Source organism: Canis lupus, chromosome 25 (assembly GCF_011100685.1).
Source record: "Canis lupus familiaris isolate Mischka breed German Shepherd chromosome 25, alternate assembly UU_Cfam_GSD_1.0, whole genome shotgun sequence".
Taxonomy (NCBI): Eukaryota; Metazoa; Chordata; class Mammalia; order Carnivora; family Canidae; genus Canis; species Canis lupus.
Genome location: NC_049246.1, coordinates 4,088,710 through 4,112,137, shown reverse-complemented (window position 1 = coordinate 4,112,137; position 23,428 = coordinate 4,088,710). Strand labels below are relative to the sequence as shown.

At 38.4% G+C, this 23,428-nt stretch overlaps 1 protein-coding gene across 1 annotated transcript in view; it reads left to right on the top strand.

The window, feature by feature from the left end:
- The first annotated feature begins 17,934 nt into the window (after positions 1–17,934).
- SERTM1 (serine rich and transmembrane domain containing 1) overlaps positions 17,935–23,428 on the top strand; it is a 68,695-nt gene continuing 63,201 nt past the window's right edge. Inside the window, exon 1 of the mRNA XM_038573240.1 lies at positions 17,935–18,134. The gene's annotated coding sequence lies outside the window, so the exon portion shown is untranslated. The remainder of the gene's footprint in view (positions 18,135–23,428) is intronic.

Here is a 23,428-nt window from a genome sequence, read left to right as displayed (position 1 = left end):
CTGGTGCACAAATAAAATCAAAATAAAAATGCAGATTGAGCTATCAGCTTCCTAATACCAGTAATCCTAGTAGTGCAGAGCAGCGGCTGAATAATGATAGACCCCAAAACTGGCAGAAAAGGAAAAACAAGCTGTATGTAATTCACCAAACTTTCCAGGATTCTTGACAACAAATCAATTCACTCTCTGAAATATTTTCTTGTGGCTTATTTTCTTCATGTCACTAAGGAATTTTAAAAAATCCTGTCCTTAAGCATATAATTTAAATTTTATACTGTACGTAAAGACTGATACATTATCATCTAGTAGCATTTTGGAGGTAGAACAACATGTTACCTACCATACAATACATGGATATTTGTGGGTGTTTTAAAATGTAGTGTGTTAATAGAAAAAGTGAGGTATAGTAAGGCTAACAGATCTGGAGATGCTTGCCATTGAAAAGACAGTTTGTTATACCCACAGTTCTCCAAAGAAGGGGGCATGCCACATCATGGTGGCCCCACAGGGAAGCACTCGGGTTTGTCAGGAGACAGAGAAAGGGAGGAACTGTGGGGAAGAGTCTTTACTATGATTTCCATGAGAAGGAAGAGGTAAGGCAGGGCAGCAGTTTAAGATTGGTTAGTTTGAGTAATTTCAGCAGGTTCCAGGGTGTAAAGGCTGTCCCTAGTTGCCTGGTCCTGAGGTGACAGGAGAAGGGAGGTAGTGGCCCAGTATGAGAACCGAGAGAGGAGATGGTTGGGGTGTAGGCTCTGGATTGGTTGGTTTGTATTTGGTAAGCATGCTTTTGGGCCAGTTGTTCACTGTCTCTAGGAACTGGCCCACCCTGGGAGGGACAGCCCCTCCAGGGTCAGCAAAATCCAAGATGTCTAAACATCAGAATACAGAACACAAAAGACGTAGCTAATATGGTAGATGTTCAGTATTCATAATCCCACTCATCTCTGTATCACTTTGTAATTCTGTTACTCCTAGCACAAGACAGATTTCTACATTTCAGTGTATGCACTATTTATTCAGCCCTCTGGGTCTCAGAGATACAAACAAGGAAAGCTTTCTGTTAACTTAAGCTGGATAAAAATAATAGCAGCTCTGGAAAAAAAAGTTAATTCTCTACATTTTCATGACACTACACTTGTGCTAGAGTAGAAATTGCATAAAATAGAATATCACTGACGTAAATGCTTAAGATACATCCAGAAAACCACAACTACACACAGCAAAAAGAGATGGGAGAATTTTCACGTTATCTATCATTTGCTTCCAATATCAAGAACAGCTACATCTTCGTATCTTCAAAGTCAAGTAAAATCCTAAGCATTTTGAGAAATACACAGGAATATTAATCTTAGGATTCACATGGTCCATGGTAATATATATAGTAGACTACAGAGAAGCTTAACACCCAAGAAATAAACTGGACAATTCCCGGTTCACCTCAGACCAAATACATGTCACTCAAGTCACAACCTTAATTTCCAAGAGTGTTGTCTAAAACCCTGACTTTTGGGGAAGGGAACCAGGGTGGAGATGGGCGGGGTGGTCCATGCAAGGATACTGCCTCATTAGTAGCCGGGCCCTCAGAACGGAGTCTCAATAACATAATAAGACCTGGTTTAATAGCCAGGTTTCAGGAGTTTTGAAATATGTCTTGTCCTTTCAGTCACGCTTTTACACGACAGGAGATTAAAAAAAAAAAAAAAAAAGCTGGAGTTTAGAATAGTGGCACTGGGCACCTTCCTCAGAGGCTCATGGAGCTGACATGTGACCAGTGGCTTTTTGAAATCCCTGACTGACAGTATTATGAATGCCAACCAGATCCAAATGTGGCTCTGGTAACTGTGGTTACAGGGTTGGGAGAAATGAAAAAAAAAAAAAATACTGTGATAAGACAGACTGGGCTGCCTTATTCAAATGAGAAAGAGAATTATAAGTTTCCTGTAATTTGCAACATCATGATGTTGGGCTGCTCCTGTGCAATCAGAAGGGGAAATCTGATACATTGGGCAGGTTGGGAACATGTTCCTCCCCTCTCTAAGTGCTGTGGTACTGGCTGATTTCCTCCCTATTTGCTAATTCCCCAAAAATAGACAGAATGCTACCATCTCCATCACATGGAGGGAACAAAGGCTCATGGAGGTTAATGACTCAAGGACTCAGTGTACAACAAGAAAGTCAAACAGATCTCATTTCATATCAGATTCTTCTTACTGTACCTTAATTGTCTTCCTGGCCATCAGTTAGCCTATTAGAAATACCATTCCACTAAAAAACAGAAGGTAGTGTCAACTGAGATATTTAACACCCAAAGCAAGCATACTCAGAAAATACCTTAGAATTTATGAAATAGTTTTATACTGGTAAAAGCACAGGACTTAAGAAAGAAACATAGAAGCAAGAAATATAGAACTTTGGCTTCCATTACCAAACTTCTGTTATCAAAGGATTTAAAATATTTATGGGGGACTTAAAAATACATTGTAGAATGAAAACTCAGGCAGCTATTTGAATAAAGGGTCTTTTTATATAATGACAGTAATTCTTTGGCTTTCAATTTTTGTTCCAGCACAATTCTCAGTCCTCCTCTTTATAGATTTTACAAAAAGCAAGAAAATTCCCAGTAAAGTCAATTATTGATCATAAAGTTGATAGCCTCTTTCCTTTATCTTTGGTCTTATAAAATAATGAACAGAAAGCCAAAATACATACTTTAGATTTGAAGTCTAAGCTTACGAATTCTTTTTACATTTTTTCTTTCTCCCAATTTCTTCTTTCTTCTAATCTTTCTCCACCACAGCCATCAGGATATTCTTTTTGCAATATCCTCACTATCTCAAGAACCTATAAATTCTTCTGTCTAAGAAAAATCCACACAGCCCATCAAAATGGAAGAGGAGGCACAAGTGGTAGGTCAGAGATAAATTTTGAAATGCACACATATTTTGAAATGCACAATCTACTCCTCCACTCACCCAGGCTCTCCCAGCCACATTGCAGACAAGCAACACTGCTCTCTTAGGTCACCATTTGAAATCCCAATACAAAAGGCAAAATGCAACTTCAAAATGCTTTCTACATTTTCTTTGCCTTTCTTTCTCCACAATTTTTGAGGATTTAATTCTGACAAGGAAATGTAATGAAAGAACTGATTATGGTTGAACACATCTAGGAAATATATTTTGTAGAATCCAATCTTCTCAGGGATTGCATGGCTCAGTTCTTTTTCATCAGTCATCTTATTTATCTAAAAAATTTTCTAAATTGACATATTTGTCTTATTTTTACTGTAAACTACACTAAAATTCCTAAGTTTTAAATACTAGCATTAAAAGATATTTTAAATATTAGCATTTATGTTCTCATATTCAAAATATCAAATAGTCTTCAGATTACAGGAAAAAAAAACTGGTAAAAGCTAGACAGTACATAAAGACACTACCACAGAATGCAGACTCATACCCAGAGAAAATCTGTGATGGCTCAAAAGTACATTACTTAATCTCCTTATCCTAAAGAAAAAAAAATCTCTGTTCTGTTATTAGAAGTCAGTTCTTAAAGGGCTCAGAAATCAAGAAAGAAAATTGATAAATTAAGGCTAACCAAAAAAGGGCCCTTAAAAATATGGTTAAATTTTTGGGGAGAAAGTATATACTCAATGTCAAGGAAGATGCCCTAGCTCCTTTAGATTATTATAGAATTACTTAACAGGACAGCTAGAGGCTTTTGCAACTAGAATAGATTTCCAGACAGTATGTTGTAAGAAACCATGCTATTCTGGCACATACAAGGACCAGATGATCTGTTAAGTCTTCCCACCATTTAACATCTCTAATACCATGATGTGCAGGTGTATAAAACCCTTATATAAACTTCTGGGCATTCTGAAAGATGGGGGAGACAGAAGCACTTCGTTGATCTTAAGGAAACTCAGGTCTGCACATATTTCAACACCAAAGCAATTTCTAGCTTTATGCCAAAATGGATTAGGTTTTAGTCACATCTATAAATTCTCTGAAGAGGCTGGGGATTACAGTGGTTTAGAGTCCTTTAAAATTACTGAGAGTGATTTTAAATTTTACCCTCAGTAATTTTAAAGGAGTAAAGGAGAGAGAAACAGATTTTGGGGGTGTATGCCACCACAGCCCCTGGGGTTCTGACTCAGCCCTGCTGGTCAGGCAGGTTATGAAATTGGCTATAGTGGGTTGATTAAAAATTAATTCTGCATTATTCCATTAATGAATCTTGATCTCATGTGTATTTTGTATGCATTTGAGGAAGAAAGACATCATTTTCTGAAAAACTGTTTACAGGAAATCAAGAGTAAGCCAAATACATTTTTAAATCAGATTCACCCTAATACCCCAAATCATTTTGGGCTCTCTAAGAAGATGAAGGCCTTATCCATTTCAGGGCTGACCTTCAGCTTACTGTCCCATTGTAAATCCTTTTGTGATGCCCCATCCAGAAGTCACTTTTCCATCTGAAATCTCAGTACTTGGGTTTATTCTTGTAAGGTCATCAGGCTATTGGTAAGCTCTTTAACTGTCTCAATATTTAGCTTTTGAAAATCACTTTTAAATCACCTATCACCACTGATTATGAAGGAACACAGAAAGGGGACTGGCCTGACCTCAGGTCAGCATCAAAGCTATAAGGGGTCAGGGCAGGCCAATGGCCCTACAAACTCTAATCCCAGAAGGTTATTTCTTTAAAGCCAATTCCACAGATATTATTTGGACAGACTTGAGTTTCCTCATCTCTCTCTTTTTTTTTAACAGATTTTTGGGATTTAAATGTAAAACAGGTTAATTTCTTGGCTTGTATTGGGATCATACCAGTGAATACAGCTAAATACATGATTATTCCAAACCAGAGTTTTTCTCCAAGTGCATAACTTAAAAACAATGACAAATATGTTTTAGGGCTTGTCCCATGGTTCTAAAGTAATGTATTATCAATGTATTTCAGAAGTCATGAACTCACTAAAATTGTACTTGAAATTTTATACATATCGACTACGTGCAATTTTCATCAGAAACTCAGAGTTCTCTGGCCCAAAACAGAGTTAAGAACCACTTAAGTGTGGTGCTGTGAGGGAACACTAGTTTCCCAAACAATGATATAACTGAATTCATTTCTTCAAATAATTTAGTCATATCTTTGCTGGATACTTTACTACCTACTGGAGATACATGAATAGGAAGGGAAAATAGTTTATTAAACTCCTACTGTGTGCCACACCTAGGCCCATGGCATTTCTTGTACTTACCTCCTTTAGTGCTCACACAAGTGTTAGGGGTTAATTATAATTATATGGAATTTACAGATATGGAAGTCGCCTGCTCAAAGTCACAGAGTATAAGAGGTGGAGTGAGACCAGTGAGAATGGGGACAATTAACAAGGCAGGAAACCACAAATGTTGGAGAGGATGTGGAGAAAAGGGAACCCTCTTGCACTGTTGGTGGGAATGTGAACTGGTGCAGCCACTCTGGAAAACTGTGTGGAAATTCCTCAAAGGGTTAAAAATAGACCTGCCCTACGACCCAGCAATTGCACTGCTGGGGATTTACCCCAAAGATACAGATGCAATGAAATGTTGGGACACCTGCACCCTGATGTTTCCAGCAGCAATGTCCACAATAGCCAAACTGTGGAAGGAGCCTCGGTGTCCATCGACAGATGAATGGATAAAGAAGCTGTGGTTTATGTATACAATGGAATATTACTCAGCCATTAGAAATGACAAATACCCACCATTTGCTTCGATGTGGATGGAACTGGAGGGTATTATGCTGAGTGAAATGAGTCAATCGGAGAAGGACAAACATTATATGTTCTCATTCATTTGGGGAATATAAATAATAGTGAAAGGGAATATAAGGGAAGGGAGAAGAAATGTGTGGGGAATATCAGAAAGGGAGACAGAACATAAAGACTCCTAACTCTGGGAAACGAACTAGGGGTGGTGGAAGGGAAGGAGGGCGGGGGGTGAGGGTGAATGGGTGACGGACACTGAAGGGGGCACTTGACGGGATGAGCACTGGGTGTTATTCTGTATGTTGGCAAATTGAACACCAATAAAAAATAAATTTATTATTTAAAAAAAAAGGAGGTGGAGTGAGGATTCAAAGAAGTTACTTTGATCTGAATCATCCATGCTTGCTCCTTCCATGCTGCCTCCCTGATGATATAATACAAGGCAGAATGAATGCATTAAGTGCCGAATAAATGCAAGCAACATGCTACTCCAAAAAGATTTCTCTTTTCTCCACCCTTTCCAACTCTGCCTCTATCACCCTAAATGGAATCATTATATATATCCCCTGGATGAAGGCAGCAGTGCTTTTATGTGGTTTCCTTGATTCCACCCTTGGTTTGGTCTGGCGTCATTCTTCACACAGCAGCCAAGGTGATAACACATCATGTTACATCCTGGCTTAAAACCTGCAGGGGGTTCCTACCGAGGATAGCAGTGATCATTTATCATATGCCATACCATCCTTAGACCAGACAAGTGAGATACTCAGAGGACCTCTACACGTTGAGGTGCCTTCCCTGAAAGTTTCTAAGAACCTCCCAAGTTTCTGAGACCAGTGGGGGCCAACAGAGATGTCAGGGTGGGGTAATCCTAGCCCAGAGACTTATGTGGGCACTGGTCCCATTTTCTCTCCCTTGGGAGTACTCTCCAACACACCTATATGAGTATCCTGAGCTGTTGCTGATTAGATTCCAAGAGGGGGACCTGGAGTGAGAAGATCCTCCTACTGGCCAGAATGGTATTTTTTTAAGAGATCTTTTTTTTTTTTTTTTAATTCTTTTTTTTTTTTTCTTTTTTTTTCTTTTTTAAGAGATCTTAAAAGACTGGACTGTGCTATGAGCAACTGCTCTCAGGTAAACACCCCCTTCCCTGCCCCAAGAGTTGCCTTACAGAATATGAGTTCTGGAAAAAGGGTTATTCCAGACCGTTGGAGCAAAGTATTTTCTCTATTCCCTCATAGCTCAATGAGCAGCACCAACAAAAAGTGAGAAAGAGGAGTCCATTGACTAATTCTTCATCTCTTAGAACAAACTTCAGTGTGCATAAGAATCACCTGGGGAGCTTGTTAAAAAGTATAGATTTCCACTGAAATTGAATCTATGAGACCAGGTGCTTATATTTATAGACTCTTTGTATATTTCTAAAGCATAGCAGGGTATGAGAACCTGGCTTAGGAGCCAGAGGCAATTTGGGTCTTGAATGCACAGGACTTCCCAGGCCCTGCCACTCTTGAACCTCAAGAAGGAGCAGTCTTCTCTTTCCCAGCCCTCACTGCTCTCTACTGCAAAGATTCATGTGGAGAAGGGGCTACTGTCATACCTGGCCATGCTTCTATCACCCTGAAATTGCATGACTGTGTGTGTCCAGGTTGGTGAGCAACCGCCTGAGTGCTGGGAACCTGTCTTGTTTGCCTCTGCATTCCCAGTGCCAACCCCAGACTTAAACTCTGTAAATGCTTATTGGATAAATTAATCAATCTCATTAGTGATCCCTATCTATCTGCAGCAGTAGTTCTCAACCTTCAACATGCGAAGAATCAGCTCAAGTACTTGTTAACAGATCACTGGCTTCACCTCCAGAATTCCTGGTTCACTAGATCTGGGCAGGAGTCAAGAACTTGGACGTCTAACAAGCTCCAGGTGGTGGCCATGCTGTCACTAGTGATGCAGTGATGCAGGCTCCTACCTGGAGAACCCCTGTATCAAAGTTCTTCAGCTTTTTTATTTTTTTTGTCTATAAAATTAGAAAAACAGAACCTGCTCAAAAGGCTTAAGAATAGCTTGCAGAATCATACAAAACTGTCATAGCTCTAAGTGTCCAATCACATCAGTCCACAAATTTGTATGTAACAATATCCATCTTTAGTACTCTATTACTGAATTCATTTTAGTTCAAAAGGTCCCCAAGGGCAAGAATCTTTTGTCCCTGCTGTATCCCAAGAATAGTCTTGGCACATAGTTGGTTGCCTTATAAATGTTCATTAAATAGATGAACAAGAGATGCCAGCAGTATCCTCTGGTCTTCATACCTTACTTGTTTCAGGGGTCAGGCTATGCCCTGTTGCTCCTGTCACCAATGATCATAAAGGGTGCGATTTCTGATATATTCTTTTGGCAAGAGTGAGACCACACTCTTGTTCTCCCCAGCCTGGCACACAGCCCTCAGTAGAAAGATGGTGGTTCTCTGCTCTCAGAAATCATGGTGGAAAATCTCTAATTCTCCAGCCTTTTTTTTTTTTTTTTTTTTTGGAAGAGAGAAAAGAAAGAAAGAAAGAAAGAAAGAAAGAAAGAAAGAAAGAAAGAAAGAAAGCAAGCAAGCTTACAATTCAAAAGTCTTTGCTTTTAATTCATTTTTTTGGCTTTGAATTTCATGCACTTAGTTTGGAACTCAAAGCCAAAAATTGGCCCTTGGTTAACAATAGATATTTCTCTATCCTTTTAGAGCAAGGAGACTAACTTTTATAAGTAAAGGTTTTTTTAAAATAATTAAATGGCCTTAGGCCTGTTTAAGGGCTATAATAAGTAAAGGGAATGAAAGAAGAATCCATCAATTAGTATTTCAAAATATTATCCAACTACACTTTATTTTGATATTACATAAGCACATAAGATAGTATCATAATATTTTATGACCATATTATCATTACAACAAAACAAAATCCCATAGAAAACTTTTTTGTGTACATAACTTACACACCGTTGAAAAAGATACGGTAACATCATCTAGCACCAGAGAGGATCCACCCCATTCTCTGCCAAGCTTTCCTGGTGCAGCCTGAGATTGGAAGGAAAGCTCACAATTTTTTTTTTCTGTCACAATTTCTTCAATGGTACAAACAGTTCATTTCTTTTCAAGGAATTCCTCAAGGAAATATCATTTCAAGAAGCCCTCCAGTCATAGCCTTCTCTGTGGCAGCTCATTACGAATAAGTAACATGGTCAAAAACAGGTTTGCTCTGATGTCAGGAAAAATGAAAATTGGCAACAATAGCACTTGCAAAGGAACATACCTCCTGTTACCATCTCTCTCCTGTTATTATTAACTCAGACAAAAGAAATCAGAGCATAGACCAGGAGAACTTGAAAGAAATGGATTGAAAGAGGTGCTATGAACTATGGGTCCACTGGTGTGGCCGGCTTCTGCTCCTCCCCCAGAATGCCCAACCTGCAGGCTTTGGGAGGACTGTGCAGCTCTGTAAAGACAGATGTAAGATGATGGAAGAAGAGACTATTTAGGATCTATCACATACCACAAGTATTTAAGCGCTCTGCAGACATTATCCTACTTCATTAAAGCAGCTCAAATGCAAAACCAATAATTCAGGGACACATTTTACAGATGAGAAAATTGAAGTTTGTGGAGATTATGTAAGTTGCCTCAGCCTACACAAAGCAAAATCTAAACTCTGGTTTGCAACATCAAGCCTTTGCTTTTTCCATGACAGCATGAGGTTTCTGCCTTCAGTAGTCATGATTTGGTTCAGATGAAAGAGTACAGAGTAGTCAAGGCTGTTAAGTGGCAACAAGGAAACTGAGCCCTTGTCAGAGGCCACAGTTTGTGCTGGGCTTTTGTGTGAGGACACGTCTCGCTTTTTTTCCCCCCTGTGATGCAACTGAGTGCAGGACAAGGAGGAGGAGCCTGGGCATAGTCAGAGAAAGAACCAGGATTCTGTTTTGTGGTGACCTTTTCTGTCAGAGGTGTGAAGAGGAGGCCACACCCACCAAGGGAGAAGAGCCAGCAAAGGAGCTCTCCTTGGTCTCTCCCACAATTTCTGAGATTGGCTTTGCACCACTCCCACCTACCACCCACCCTACAACTCCCCAAGCATGGAGATCTTTAAAGTGAGCTCAACATTGTTGATTCTCCAGGTATGGGAATAAGAGGGCAGGATATTCTTTTTATATCCAGTTGTAGAAGGGAGTTTCCTATGGCACTGAAAAAACCAAACCAGAACAAAACGCTTCAGCTTACTTGGAGATTCGTTCAAGTGTACAGGGACAGTTTAAGGATAAACATTCCTTAAATTCCATTTGAGGAAATGTATTCCTTCAGACTCTCCATACTGTGACCTCAGGGGACCTCCCTGACTTGGGTGGGTTTCACCAAGGACCCATTTGGGGAAGGGTGACAGCCTTGAAATCTTGCCCAAGCTCTGAGACAGCCTGTCTGAGTGCTTCCCCAGACTTTCTCACTTGACTTTCACAATGCACCCTAAAGGTCAGCCTGGGCAAGGAGGGGTGAACTCACCTACTGACAGGTAGAGAAACTGCAAAGTCTTCCTGCCGATGTGAGGATAGATGATGCTTCTCAGAGGTGCTCACGCTCAAGAGCTGTGCTCCTTCTAATAGCAACCTCTGCTTCAGGTATCTTTTCTGTTCCTATTGCTCTGTTTTATGCCAGCCTTGTCTGTACCTTTCTACATCTCCCCTTCCTCAGGTTCAGCACAGTTGGATTTAGTTGTGAGAGCTCTCATACACTGTTTGCATTCCTCCAAAATTACCTGAAATCATATTGCCTTTAGTTGTTCTTTTCTTCCCTTCAAGGAAAACTCATCTCTCTTACAAGATTTCATAATAATAAACTCTGCTGTGATTTGTTAATGATCTGTTTAGTAACTGCTATTAGTCTGTTTCTCTTGAAGTTGAGTATGATGATGTTCACATTCTCTTCCTCAACTTCTGGTAATGCCATGTGGTAGAAACAGAATGGCTACTGAATCAAATACATTTATTAACCAGAGGAGTTTGAGAAAATTCCATAACCTTCCTGAGACTAACTTCCCCATCTTCAAAATGAGTGTATGAATAATTACTTGATATGGTTGTAGGAAAGATTAAATAAGATAAAGTGCTTATTGCAGTGCTAGGTTGCCAAGTATCTGAGGTAAATATAAACTCTATGCCCTTTTCTTTTCCTCTTTAAAATATATATTTTTTCCAGAAAATGTCATGGTTCTTTCTCTGAAATCTGTCTTCACAAGCCAACAACTCATAGCACATTGCTATCAAGTAGAGTTTGCAAAGCTTGTCTTCCCAAAGAACTCTGTGAAGGGAGCACAAACTCTTCAATTTATCTCTTCCTAGGGCATATCCGAGAGCTAGGAGAAAAAAATTTCAATGACTGGTCTGTCAATAAAGCCTTTTCTATAGAAAAATCCTATTAAAGTAACATTTATTGGTTTTTCAAATGGGTTTAATCAATAGGGTAAAACCACAAATGCTTTTATATTTGCACTTTCAAATTTTCTCTCCCTGTCCATCCCTTGATAATAGCTGATGCAGACCCCACAGCCTTCCTATCACTTCCAGCTATTTAAAGGGAAAAAGAAAAGTTTTATTCAGGTGCTTCATTGACTTTTGCATAATTAAAAGATCTGATCCCATCTTTATCAAACTTGAACCTCATAGCCACTTCAAGGCTTCTCCCTCCACCCTTACCAACTCAGGGCTTACCCTCAGCTGAGAACTTTATGGTAAGGAAGAGGTGATGCAGGAACTTTTGTTCCTTCTCCATCTAATCTTCTGGCTCTTTCAAACTAGGGAAAGGGAGGGGTTTCGAGAAAAGCAGGCAAAGGCTAATGTCACCAGTGCTCTCTCCTGGCTAGTTGTCTGTCATCTCTCTCATCTGGCAGGCACACAAATGCTGATTTTGTCATGGCATCATTTAGAGTTCTTTGGAGCCCTCCCCTCATTCCTACACCATAGCTCTAGTACATTTGCATTCTCTGCCATGGGTAATAAACTCTTCAGCAGACCTTTAGTGACTTCTTTCTCTCTTGGCTCCAGCCCCTGGCAGCCCACCCCAAACCCCACCAGGGTTGCAGCTGCTCAGCTCAGCAGTCAATCCTTTAAGCAAGGCCCATCAAGACATCTTGAGCCTGGTAGCTGTTGGCAACTGCCATATTTTTTTAACTTGAGGAGCTCTTGCATCTTTCCACAACAAATGGGGAAGACCTAGGTCTTTTACTGCCCTACGTCCACAGGTTAAAGTACTTCTCCAGCTGTCTTCTAATTGTCAGAGCATTCCAGGCAGAAATCAATAGCCTTTATGTTTATGCCCCTAGTCCATGGGAAACCCATGCCAATCTCTTACTGCAACCCACTTCCTCCACTCCAGGGCACTTGAGAGTGCCTACGGCTCAGTGACTGGAGAGCCAGGAGATGCCAAATGTCTCTCCTTGCCATACCCTACTCCAGGTGAACATGTCTCTCAGACCCAGTTACTTGGCTTGGAGGGTCAGAAATGCTTTGCTAATCCCACAAGGCTAAGAGTTCTCTTTCCTGGGTAACCAACTATCTTTCCTTACAATAGGCTGATGGTGGCTAGAGGTGGGGGATAGTTTAAATGGTTACCAGACCAGATCTAATATCTTTGAGTAGTTCTAGCCTAGATGTGCTCACTTCATTTAGAATGCAGAGGCATCTTTTGCCTACTTTCTCTGCTTTAGGGTTTCAACTAAAATTCCAAGAAAATAGAAGGAACAGTCCCATTCAACATCCCATTATAAATTCATACAGTAAATGACATCATAATTACTACTTATGTACAATATACAAACCACATTTTAATTGTTTTAGGATACAACAAAGGCACGATTTTAAGACAGAACCCAACTATCTCTCTCAATTCAATCTTTTAAAATCACTGCTTTATGAAAACTTGCCTGTAATTTCAGCTTTAAATAATTTAAAGCTTCAAGTATGTGGTGCCAGGAAAGAGTCACCTAGCTGCTGCAGGCCAATCATAACAGTAACCCCTTTTATTCAGCAGCACATGTCAAGTGTATATTAGATACTTGGCAATGTCTAATTATTAAACCAGTCTTGCAAAATGGGTATTCTCCCTCCATTTCTTTCATTCTACAGATGAGGAAAATGAGACTCTGAGTAAATAACTGGATCAAGGTCACACAGCTTAGTAAATACTCAGCACTGGAATTCTGCTTGTCTAATTCTAACAGGTATAATCTTTCCATATATGTTTTATAGCCCAAATGGCTGCTTACAGCTTAAAGCCTATAGAATAACAGCTTTTAAAGAGTTTTCCCAAACTGCAATGCACCAAACATTGTTCAACAACAGGTAAAAAAGGGTACTGGGGAGAGGGGAAGGTATACCTGGAAGGTATTCCAGGGCCAGATAAATTTGAGAAATGTGGGTTAATAAAGTAAAATAATTTATTTATTCATTTATTTTTTAAAAGATCTATCCATTTTTTTTAAAAAAAGAGAAACAGAGAGCGTAGCAGGGAGGAGCAGAGGGAGAGAAAAACTCAAGCAGACTCCATGCTCAGAATGGAGCCTGATGTGGGGCTTAATTCCACGACTCCAATTAAATAAATTTTTTAATTGTACCATTTCTTAGAGGATTTATTTTTTAACAACTTTGCTGAAATATCTTGAGATATATTTTCTATATAATAATTATATATATTGAGACACCTGGGTGGCTCAATCAGTTAAGTGACCAACTCTTAGTTTTGCCTCAGGTCATGATCTCATGGGTTGTGAGATCAAGCTGCTAGTTGGGCTCTGTGCTTGAAGATTCTCTCCCTCTGTCCCTCTCTCCACTCGTGTGCTCTCTCTCTTTCAAATAAATAAATAAATCTTTTAAAAAATTGTATATACTTAAGGTATAAAACTTGATTATTTTTACATATGTATACATTTTTAAAAAATCACAACCAAGCTAAATAACTTATTTATTGCCTCTACATTGTGTTTGTGTGAGCTGAGAAAATTTAAGATCCATCTTCTTAGCAAATTTCAAGTGTACAATATTATTAACTATAGTCACCATGCTGTACTTTAGATTTTCAAAACTTGTTCATCCTGCATAACTGAAACTTTATACCCTTTACAAACATCTTCTTTACTCCCCCTTAGAGATTTTTCTTTTTTAAAAAAGATCTATTTGAGGGAATAAATGTGGGGGGAGGGGCAGAAGGAAAGGGAGAGAGAAACTTAAACAGACTCCCCACTGAGTGCAGAGCCCCAAGCAGGGCTTGGTCTCACAACCCTGAGATCAAAACCTGAGTCAAAACTAGGAGTTGACACTTAACCAACTGCACCACCCAGGCACTCCTAGACTCTTTTAATACATAGATAAATATTCTGACTGGTTGCAGGAGGTGACGGGGAGATAAGCAGTAACTTATAATTTTAGAACAATCCTATTGACCTAATTCTCCATCTCTAAAGAAAAATTTCTTTACTTTAAAGTGAAGTTGATAATCTGGCTTTCATTCGGAGCTCCTTTAGAGGCCTTACTTTTTGTTTTTCTCTTTGTGTGTATTTGGAGACATTTTTTCTGACATGCAGAACAAATTAGTTTTAAAGCATAATTATATAAGCATTTTTTACTCTGATCTTCCACAGCATTTTCTTCTTTGGCCACAGTGCCCACCTGTCATCCTTTCCTTCTGGGAATCTATCCCACTCACTCCTCTGGCCCTAGCCTGTCCTCTTTAGAGGCCAGTAACTTGAACCACATCAATTCCACTTACAATTCATGATGCTCAAATTTGTATTTAAATAAACTTATTATTTTATTTTTTTAAGTATTTATTTATTTGTTTATTATTTGAGAGACAGAAAGAGAGTGCGCATGAGCAGGTGGAGGAGCAGAACAGACGGAGAGAGAATCTCAAGCAGATTTCCTACCTACTGAGCTTGGAGGCTGATGCAGGGCTCAATCTCACAACACTGAGAAATCAAGAGTTAGACACTTAACCGACTGAGCTACTCAGGCACCCCAAATAAACTTTTAATTTTAGAATAATTTTAGATTTATAGAGAAGCTGTAAGAATAGTACAGAATTCTCATATACGCCACACCTACTAGCTTCCCCTACTGTTATTTTACATTAGGAAGGTATATTTGCCACAATTAATAAACCAACTTTGATTCATTATTACTAACAGAAGTCCCTATTTTATTCAGATTTCCTTAGTTTTTATTTAATGTCATTTCTCCACTCCAGGATCCCATATTACATTTAGTCATCGTGTCTCCTCAGACTCTTCTTGGCTGTGACCTTCCTTGTGTTTGATGATCTTAATAGTTTTGAGGAGTGGGGTTCAGGTGTTTTGTAAAATGTCCCTCAATTGGAATTTGTATGATGTTTTTCTCATGATTAGACTGGAGTTATGAGTTTCTCAGAGTAAGATCATAGGGAAAAGGTACTATTTTTATCATAACATATCAAGGATATGAAAGTACTATTGGTACTAAAAAAATGACTCATTACTGTTGATGTTGAATTTGACAATCTGGCTGAGGTGTTTGTCAATCTTCTCCACTGGAACATTTCCTTTTTCCTCTTTCCATACAATATTTTTTGAAAAGAAATCACTATGTGCAGCCCACACTTACGGAGGAGAGTTATGCTTCCTTGAAGGAAAAGCATCCACACAAATTATTTGGAATTCTTCTGCGTGGGAGATGTATCTCTTCTCTCCTATTTATTTATTCATCACTTATAATAATATGGACTTATTTAACACTTTAATTGATAAATCTAATACTACTCCCATTGCTCAAATTGTTCTAGCATTGCCCATTGGGACCTCTTTCAGTTGGCTCCTGTGTGTCTCTTTTATTTACTCCCTCATTCTATGTTTTTTCTTTTTCTCTTCCTTCCTTGCTTCCTCCCTTTCTTCCTTTGAGTGCTTCCTTGCTTCCTGACACTATAAGTTGCTCCAAGCTCATCTTCTGTATTCTCTGATATCATGCTCTAATTTGCTGTCACTTTTCTCCAGATTCTGTGCCCGCATCTCATAGTGCTTAAGTTAGGAACACAAATCCTAGAGTAATTAGTATGTTTTTGAATTAGTACAATGATTTGATATGACAGACTGCTCCAGTAATCTTTAATGTTAATGAAACTGCATTTAGAAAAGATAGGAATTAGATTCATTATGAGTTATTTACTTATACAGCCAATTATGAATGGTATGCATGAATGCAGGGAAGAAAAGATAATGGAAAAAAGAGATAAGCTAAAGAAATTTCTATTTCGCTTGAAATAGTCAGACTTCCACAAGTAGATACCTGCCTACTCCTTCCTTAAAAACTTAAAAACAAAGTGGTAGGTTCATCTATCTCTATCCTGAGATCTGGCTGAACAGAAATTGAGGAAGGCCTCAGTTGCTCCAAAAACTGTATAAAATAAATATTCAAGAATTGCTAAGAAATGACACATCAAAAAATAAAGCTATTGTAGAAATACAGCACATTTTATCTGGTTTATTTATTTATTTTTAAAAGATTTTTAATTTATTTATTCATGAGAGATAGTGAGAGAAAGAAGCAGAGACATAGGCAGATGGGGAAGCAGGTTCCCCTCAAGGAGTCCAATGCAGGACTCAATCCCAGACCCCGGCCTGAGCCAAAGGCAGATACTCAACCGCTGAGCCACCCAGGCGTCCCTTATCTGGTTTATTTAAAAATAAATATCTGGTGTCAGGCTAGGGACTCTTTAGTATGATGCATAACATTTACAATGGACCATTCGTTACTGTCTCTACCCCAATCCAAAACTTTCTCACTCAAACTCCAATTTTCATAAAATGGTTAATGATGATGGTGAGCAAAGGGATTCTCAGTATCATGAAATCTGATGATCAGCAGTTAAAAGAAGACTGTAACTGTCTTGGTGAATTAATATGTATGGCAAATTAAGGAAATGTTAATTGCCAAATTATATTGAAAGAAAAAAAATATAAGATTTTCTTAATAGCTCCATTTTCTAAGAAAACAGAATTATATGTAATATTGTGCTTCCATTAGCAAGAAAAAGCCAATAAACTGACAATATGGAGTAGTCTCTAAAGAAAAATAATCAGCTCACTAACTATGGTCTGAAAAACAAATTAGCCTTAACTCTTATAAAACCACAGACATTACTGTAAGCAGATATTCCCCTACATTTTATTAGTTTATAGAATTGTTACCTATGCCCAGTTAATATTTTGAGTTTCCTGGGAATATCTCTTACAACTAACTGATACTGTCTGAATCATCAGGAAGCTCCTTATGCTTCAAACGAGATTGTCTTGGTGGACAGGATCACAAAACAACTTAATTCTACTCACTATCACTTCAATTTTATTCACCTGAGACAGGTTTTTTCCCCCCTCTTTATGAAATCTCTAGCAATCTCACAATATTTTGGTTACTTTCAATATTACAAAGTCCTATAATCCGGGATCCCTGGCTGGCTCAGCGGTTTGGCGCCTGCCTTTGGCCCAGGGCGCGGTCCTGGAGACCCAGGATCGAGTCCCGCATCGGGCTCCCGGCATGGAGCCTGCTTCTCCCTCCCTCTGCCTCTCATTCTCTCTCTGTCTATAATAAATAAATAAATCTTAAAAAAAAAAAAAAAGTCCTATAATCCCTCTAAGGGGCAAAACAAAATTTCAGTTCAGAAATTAGAAAATTCACACTCATGTATTAATCAAAACCTCAACCTTATTCAAGCAACCAGTTTCCCCTCTCCATGTTGAATCATGTTCTGTGGAGGCCAAGAAAAATTAAGGCCATTCCACCTCAAGTTTAGCATTAGCGCAAGTACAGCCATCTTAGGCCCCTGGGAATAAGAGCTGAACTTTACAGGAAAAACTGCAGAATGTCCTCAATGTCCTTGGCAGGGAATCCCATATCAGAAAGACAACAGAGCCCACACCCGTGGTAGAAATTCCCATATTAGAATGAGAACAGAGCTCAATGCCCTTGAAAGCCCCATATCAGAATGTAAACAGAACTTGAGAAATTCCTCCACCCCTTCTGAAAACCCCCTAGACCAGCCTATAAAAAACCCAGCTGTAACCCACTTCGGGGTCCAAGTCTCTGCTCTGTTGTGTCGGGTATACTTGGACCCAAGCTTGAGCTTGCTAATAAACCCTCGTGCGCTTACATCAGTGTCGCCTCCTCGGATTCGCAATCTTGCGCACAACATTCACCAACTCCCCCAGCTTCAATTTCCATGAATACACTGAGGACTACCAATTTGTATATCCAGCCAGCCCAGATCTCTTTCCTAGACTCCAGATTCATCTATCCAACCTATCTCCTGATGACTTCACTGGGGGATAGAAAGGTAGCTTTAATGATTTCATTATATTTTTCTGTATTTTCTAAATTGTCTAAAATGAGAATGTATTTCCACAGTAATTATAAAAAAATGTTATTCAAAGCTACAGTGTACAAAATATAGTCAATGGTATTATAATAGCATTGTATGGTGACAGATGGTAGCTACACTTATGGTGAGCACAGCATAGCATATAGACTTGGAAATCACTACGTTGTACAGCTGAAACTAATGTAACATGGGCATCAACCAGATTTCAATTTAAAAAAGAATATACTTTGAAAATGAATGCAATCATACTGGGGATTTAATGTAGAACACTGTTAACAGTAGTTAACACTGCTATATGGTATATTTGAAAGTTGTTGAGAATAGATCCTAATAGTTCTTAGCACACACACACACACACACACACACACAAATCCCACATTTTTTTCTTTTGTATCTATATCAGGTGATGGATGTTAACTTATTGTGGTAATAATTTTCACAATATATGTATGTCACCTAACTATGCCGTACATCTTAAATTTATATAGTGCTGTATGTCAATTACATATCAATAGAACTGGAAAAAAATTTTCAAAAAACTAAAACTATGAACTAAATTATTTAAGGTAATGTGATAAGAATTGTTCTGTCCCTTACACCAAAAACAACAACAAAATGTTAGTTGAAAAATAAAATAGCAGGCATGAGAGAATGTTAAGTTACTCCTTATTGTCTGGCTGTTCTATGACAGTTATAGTGCTAACATATTGTATTTATTCTGGTATGTAATCCCCTCTACAACTGTAAAAGTGGGAATTATTATCTTCATGTAACAGAAGAAACTGAGGCTTAGAGAAGTCAGGGTATAGCTAACAAATTAAAGAGCTTGAATTGGAACCTAGAACTGTCTGGCTTCAGAAGCTTTGCTCTTTCTCATGCATGTCCTTTCTCAGCAACAGTGCAGACTCAGTGGGGAAGAAAACAAAAACAAAATTTTTAAAAGATCCAATTTATGCATATTTTTCTAAAGTCTTTTACTTAACCTTATATTTAGCATCCTTCTTTGCCATTTATTCTCAAGTGTTAGTCTTCTAACCTTCTCTAAATATTTGACAAAATGAGCTGGAAGACCACTTTACAACCCCTTGCTCTTTTCAAGGAAGTTGTAGACTATTAATCCCTACTGTTCAATCTGAAATTCTCTATTATTTTTATCTTAAAAATAATCTGTTCTATCATTCCAATGCATAGATTAACATTTCAAAAATATTTACTGAGCATCTGCTTTATGTTAGGCACAGTGCATGGGGTGTGGTTACAAAGATGGATAAGACAAAACACATGTTCTTTACCACAGAAGGGGGCACATAAGCAAATAATCGTGATATAATTCAGTAGGTGATTTAACTTAAGTAGGCCCTGAGGAAAAGACATCTAGATACCTGATGTTCAGTAAGAAATGACAGCCAAGCCAAATTCTGAAAGATAAGCAAACTAAGGATGTGCATTTGGGAGTCATCAGTAGACAGGCCATGAATAGATGAGATGGCCCAGATAAGGCTATGTGAATAGAGAAGTCCAGGAGTTGAGGAAGGAGCTCTGGGGAGATCAAGAAATTGGGGATAGCCAAGAGAACTATGGAAGGAGGGATTAAAGAAAAGTAAGAGAGGTAGTAGAATTGGTAAGAGATTTTCCCCAGAAACCATGAGAGTAGAAAATTCTAGGGAAGTAGGGAATAGCCAACAGTATCAAAGACAGCAGAGATATTTAATAACAAAACTGAAAATTATTGTTCAGATTGGACATTATGACATTCATTGATGATCTTTGCCAAAGACCTTTCAGTCAGGAGGCACAGACAAGAGGCAGATTACAGACAGTGTAATGCAGAAATCAAGAAATAGACCTAACCATTGTAGATTAACCTTTCAAGAAGCTTGGATGAAGGGAAGAAGAGGTGGGGCAGTAAAGGGACAATGCAAGCCCAAGGGAGGGAGTTTTTTGGGTTTGATAAACTTGACTTAAACCCAATTTTATAAATTTTATTTTTAAAAAAGCCAATGATGAGGGGATCCCTGGGTGGCTCAGCAGTTGAGCGCCTTCCTTTGGTCCAGGACGTGGTCCTGGAGTCTCAGGATCGAGTCCCACATCGGGCTCCCTGCGTGGAGCCTGCTTCTGCCTCTGCCTGTACCTCTGCCGCGCTCTCTCTCTCTCTCTCTGTCTCTCATAAATAAATAAATAAATAAATAAATAAATAAATAAATAAATAAACAAATAAATAAATAAAATCTTTTTTAAAAAGCCAATGACGAAAACAAATTTGAAAATATAAGCTCCAAAAAGTAATTGATAGAATAATGACATTTGAAGAGCAAGTGGTGGAGTCTGGCTTTGTCCAGGAGCAAGGATAAATCCTTTGAAACTAGAATTCAAGGATAAATACAGGTACAGTAGGTAAGTTTTTAGGTGGGAATGGGGACAGCAAGTAGTTAATAGGATAATATACAAAGAATGAGAAATCTGAAGGTCAGGGACTAGGGAGGGAGCTGGAGGACTGAGGAGGTTTCAAGGGTAATAAGTAGGAGAACAAGGCTGACTCTAGGGAAAACTTCAGATGAATGATGGCAAAAATCTCCAAAGTTCAGTGATTTATTTTTATTTTTATTTTTTTAGCAGTTTTCAGTAGCCCTAAGGTAAGAGTAGAAGATTGTGGGAATGATCTGGGGCTACCTCAAAAAAAAAAGGCTGGTCTGAACAGGGACATAAATGAGACTAGATGGGGCTGATGATCAGCTATCAGGTGACTATTCACAGGGAATTTAATCAAGAACCAGGTGCAATGCATCTATGATACCCAAACCTTATTACAATAATTACTCCTCCTAATTGTTAAAGTCACCAGAAATCCCCCAAGATCCATCTTAATCAATCCTAAGCATACATTAGAGTCACCTTTGGAGCTTCTTAAAAATATAAAATGTATATCCCAATAACAATAATCTGGGATAAGGCGAGAGCAAAAGCATTTTTTAAAATATCCCAATGTTTCTAATGTATATCCAGAATTTGGAGCAAATGGTTTGGATAGCCAGTCTTTGATTATCCCTGTCAAGGGCAAGTGGGTAGAGAATTGAGGTGTGGGAAGAACGTAGATAACTGAATTCTATAGACATCCTCAAATCTCATTTTCACTAATGGCTTCAGCCTTTTTATTTTTTAACTAAGTGGTAATTAGTACCAAAAATTGACTGCCATGATTTTCTTCCTTTATTTCTGTCACTCATGATAACATAGAGGTGCTAATTAACAGTGAAATGGCCTGAAGGCCGACAAAAGGCAAGAGAAAAAAAGGAAAAGAGAAAGGGTGTGGTCCCATAAATTGGATCTTCTTCACTGTAATAGTAGAGCTAAAGTGCATATGGTACTAAGCCAGGTTCTATCCCTAGAGTTCCACAAATAACTTAGTTCTTACAACAGTTCTATGAAGCAGACTCTTTTACTGTGTTCATCTTACAGTTGAGGGAACTGTAGCACAAAGATGATACCGCACGAAGTCATAAAGCCAGCCATGGGGGCAGGGGATAAAACTGTATCCAGGTTCTCGGTTCTCTGATTCCACAGTCCTCTCTTAACCACAGCACATATGAATTTAAGAAGCTAGTAAACTCATTGAAAGAAAGAGGTGAATATATTTAAGAAAGGGAAAAGTGAGAGAATGATGTAGTTATTGTTCAGAAAGTCTAAGAAATATATTTCTGAATGAATCTTGAATGGCTAAGATTTTTCTAGCCATATTGCTGATTCACAACATGGCACTGCTGTCTGAACTAACACTTAAAAGAAATTACTTTTTCCGATGCAAAGCTAGTTTTTTTTTTTTAATTAAATATTTTAGTCCCCTGAAAGGTAACACAATTTACCCTAAAACTAAATCCCTGGGTGAAGTGGTTGATAGATTATTGTCATTGTACTAAACATACCTACTTAAATGAAAATTAAAAGTAATCTTTCCACATTCCCCACTTGTACAATTTTCCTCAATAATAAAAATCCCATCTTGTCTACCTCATTTGTATTCATTGCACCTATCAGGTAACCTTGATTCAATTAGGGTTTTATTAAACCTTCATCATATAGTTAATTTTATATCTCTCAAAATGTCAGTATCTACTGTCTTATCGTGAGCTGTCGATAGTCAGTTTATTAGCGACCTGGGTGTTCATGGTGTGCTTTGCTTTCCTTCATGTTACTTAAGTTACTTGTATAAATTATTGCAGATTGTCCCAGATAATAGAGATCTGGCAAATGTCTGAATGCTCATTAATATTTTTTCAACACTTATGGGAAGAAAAGCATTGTCATTTTCTCCATGGTCCTCTCTTTCTCTTAAGTGGTCCCTAACCTTGGATGCACAACAGAATTGCCTATAGAGTTTAAAAAAAAAAAAAATACTGATGTCTGGATCTCCCCTCCCCATTCCCCTGCCCAGAGATTCTGATATCATTTCTCTGAGCATAATCCTGGGCATAAGGATTTTTAAGAGCTCTCCAGGTGATTCCAGTGTGTAGCCTGAATCAGGAATCCATTTCTCAAGTGCTAAGACTGTAGATAAGAGTAATAAATGAGACTATCTTCCAAAGTTACTCACAATTTCTTTTTATATTACCTGAGTCTGTCAAAAATCTCTGGGTCTGCCACCCAGAGGTTATGAACTGTTTTTTTTAATGGGTATAACCTTAGTATTTTATCTGTATTTAGTTCCCTTGGGTAATTGTACTATCTACTTATAAAATAACTCAATATTTTACTTGAGTCATTGAGCCATTGCCTAGACCAGTAATTCATTAGGATTAACTTGTACATGCTAGGAGCTCTGAAGCATTTTGATTGAGAGATTTTGCTTATGGTCTAGTGCTCCAAAAGTCAGAGAACCACAGTGACAAGCAAGCTGCCATAAGTGTTCTTGCAATGATATGAAGTTATGAACCTGTACTTATTTGATAGCACATATCCATTTTACTTAACATAAGTAACTGATTTAATAGATTTTGAAGAGGAAAAATACAATGTCTTTCCCTCAAACAATCACTAAAAGACATGCATGTGTTCCTTCTCTAGTTCCACAATCCACCTTCAGAAAGAATATGGAACACATTCCATAGGGAAATGACACAGCATCCAGGAGACTGTTTACTGACCATAAGATCTTTTCACATTCATTCTTTTCCCTGCCCGTCTCCTGCAACCTTAATAATTGGGTGACCATGAACTAGTACTAGAAGCCATCAACTTCACCCAACAATTTAGTT